At 35.3% G+C, this 3,167-nt stretch overlaps 1 long non-coding RNA gene across 1 annotated transcript; it reads left to right on the forward strand.

The window, feature by feature from the left end:
* Nucleotides 1–431: 431 nt before the first annotated feature.
* LOC141598363 (uncharacterized) lies at nucleotides 432–2,540 on the forward strand. The gene is made up of 3 exons (XR_012523451.1): nucleotides 432–566; nucleotides 671–774; nucleotides 2,314–2,540. It is a non-coding gene; the product is annotated as an uncharacterized LOC141598363 (long non-coding RNA).
* The last annotated feature ends 627 nt before the right edge of the window (nucleotides 2,541–3,167 follow it).

Here is a 3,167-nt window from a genome sequence, read left to right on the forward strand (position 1 = left end):
TAATCAAGTAAAATTTGATATTAATGTATTTGAAGTAATAATAATTCAAAGAAATATAATTTTATTATATTTTGAAGAAAAGTATTTATTTTGATAGTTTCGAAATGTTTAAAAATAGTTTAAACCGTGTAAAAACTTTTTATTTCGAAATAAGGGCATATCGGGGAAAAATGACGACTCTTTTGAAAATTGGGCAAACGATTATGGAAATGGGTCATATGAATACTCAATTTTCTTGTAATCTCGTGTTTAAGAACTTTGGTCTTGTCGGAATTTGCAATTGACAAGCGGTTCTAATTATCGTCGTAACGAGCCAAACCCGACTCATGAAATCCCGCCTAAAACCCGCTCCCTTCCTCTCCCTTTCCCGCGGCACCCTCCCCCTTCCTTTCCTTTTCATTTTTTTTTCTTTTCCATTCATGTTCCTTGAACCTTCTAGCAACAAAACACCATTTCTATTCAACCTAAGCTTTTCTAAGCCAAATTTCACCATAACTCACTCGTTTCTAGTCCGATTTTCACAAAATTTATATTTTCGGAATCCTCTCTTCAAGATCTACATCCTAGTATGTTTTAATTTCAGTTTTCTTGATGTTCATTAAAGACAAATTTGGGCATATTTCGATTTTTTGTGCTTATTGTTGTGTTTTTATTGTTTCTTTAGGTGAAGATTTGGAAGACGAGTTTGGGGACTCGTATATTGTTGAAGATAGTGGTTAGTTGGCAGATTAGGGTTTGGGTTCAAGGTGCTAGTTGCTCATTTTGTTGCTAAAGGTAACATATTTCGAGTTACTCGACGGTTTAATGTCACAATCTTGTTTTCTTGTATGATTTTGTGATTGTTGTGTGAGTAGTTTATTTCACATGATAATATGGGTTAAATTCTTGTCTAATTCATGTCTTTTGTTAGTTTAAGTTCTCATATTAGTATGGAAATGAATTGGGTACGATTAATTGATGCTTCAGACGATGTTAAACTGAACAAAAATGGAGAAATGGAGGGTTGGGGGTGGCGGCCAGCAGGCCCAGCAGGCCCGTGCAGGCCCACGGCTGGCCCGGGTCAGCCCGTTGCTTGTTTCGCGGTTTTTCATGCATTATTTGTCATTTCGGGTTTATTAATGTTATAATTAGTATAAGTAACAAATGGGTAATCTTTTGAAATGAATCATATTAGTAGTAAAAATTATGTTGATGGTAAAAATTATGTTTATTTTGGTAGTTGACACATGTTAGAATAGGTTATAAAATGAAATTGTAATGAATAAGCTCAAAATGAATTTTATAGCGATAATTGTAATGTTTGGATGATTATGCCGAAAACTGAGCCTTGGTCCCTTTGACTGAATCGATGTCAGTCAATTGTGTGATTGGTCAGCCGCAATTTAACCCGCACTGTCGCAGATCGGGGTTGCGGGTAAAAATTCGGTTGAATGAAATTTTATATGAATTGGATAATCGGCCTTTTTCTTGTTTTAGGCCATTTATTAAGTTTTAGTTCACATGTGTTGTTGGTTGAATTTAATAGTTTCTTATATTGTAGAAACGGCCCTAGATTCCCTGAAACCTTTAATATTGTTAATATTGCTAGAAATGGTATTGGTATTAAATACTTCTTGCGGTTGTTGTTGTTTGTCATAGATAGGTCTTTATAGTCTTTGACGAGTATATGTTCACTGCTTAATAGCCTTTGTGTTCCTGACTTGGTGGGATTATATCCAAGTTGGGGCATGACCTCGTTACTTATTTTGAGGGTAAGTGGTCAGCTTAAGTACTAGCCAACCCTTTGGTGGACTCCTTAGGGTACTCACTTTGTTTTAGAAAAATTGTGGGTCTTGGGTGCGGTGGTGTGTATCCGCATGTCTAGGTCTCCATGAGATTTTAGGCTAGGGTTGTGTTGTGTCTTGGCCATGTTTTGATAGAACCTCTGAGCCAAGATACCGGTTCGATTACCTTCCCTACCTCGTGGTATAGACTCGAGTTACAGAGTGACTATTGACCGTACTAAGAACTTATGCTTGTCTTTGATATATTGCCCTTTCTTGTATGGTGATTTTATGAATTGTAATAGGTGGGATGTAAGCCGGTTACAATTGATAAAGTTTGGATTACTGTTTGTTATATGTTTCACATGATAGCTTAAATTGGTCAGTTTAGTGTTCATATGTTAGAATATTTGATAATTGAATTATTTATCATGTTGTTTACATGTTACATTACATGTTACATTAAATATGACATTTCGTGGCTGGGAGGACTCGAAGTTACTCCCCACTGAATTGTGGCTTTCGTGTTTGTATAAAATGCGATTGACAGGTTGAAGATGATTAAATGGGGTACACAGACGAGCTAGTGAGCAAAAGAACCTTGGACTTAGTTTGACTATTTTTGTAGTAAACCTTTAGACTTTTGGTTATGTTTATATTTTGAAGGGACATATGTCTCCCTCTTTTACTTTGGTTTGTATCTCTATATTTTCTTGCCTTTAGCATAGTTATGTAAATTAGTTTGTTAGTATTTGCAGGTTTTGGCACCCTCCTCTTGGAAATGTTTGTGAATGGTTTAGAAAAGTTTTAAAAATTACAGGTTTTGTCTAGTTGAACCAATTACAAACATATCCTGTCAGTTTTTCTGTAGAATTTACGTGTTTATTTAACGCTATATATAAGGGTGTCACACAGGCAGCCCCATTGGGGCGCGAGCCATTAGGCGAGGGAAAAAGACCTGTCCAGGTTTTGAAATATGAAAAGAGACGGCCTCTTGGGGCGCGAGTCAGACGATGACCCAAGGGGCATCTCCTAGTTGTTAAAAAGGTTGTTTAAAACCGTATTTGTGAGTAAGTGATTTGCATGACTCGGAATAATTAATATTATCCTAGTAATATTCTTTATCGGATTTGCAAGTTTGAAAAGTATAGTTTACAAATAAAAATGTAAAATGTTTGATATGAACTAATATGTTAAGTTCATTTCTTCGTAATTAGTCAAGTTTGTCATCGTACTCGGATTAAACCGACATGGTATAAGGAATCAAGGATAATTATGAATTTTGACTAATATGTTTGCAGGTGTAAATAAATGAGAAAATGGTAAATAAAAGAAAATTGTGCTTAATACCCTTTAAAATGTAATTAACCAAATAATATCACCGAGTCACGGATAAAACCGTCA

The sequence above is a fragment of the Silene latifolia genome, chromosome 9 (assembly GCF_048544455.1).
Source record: "Silene latifolia isolate original U9 population chromosome 9, ASM4854445v1, whole genome shotgun sequence".
Classification (NCBI taxonomy): domain Eukaryota; kingdom Viridiplantae; phylum Streptophyta; class Magnoliopsida; order Caryophyllales; family Caryophyllaceae; genus Silene; species Silene latifolia.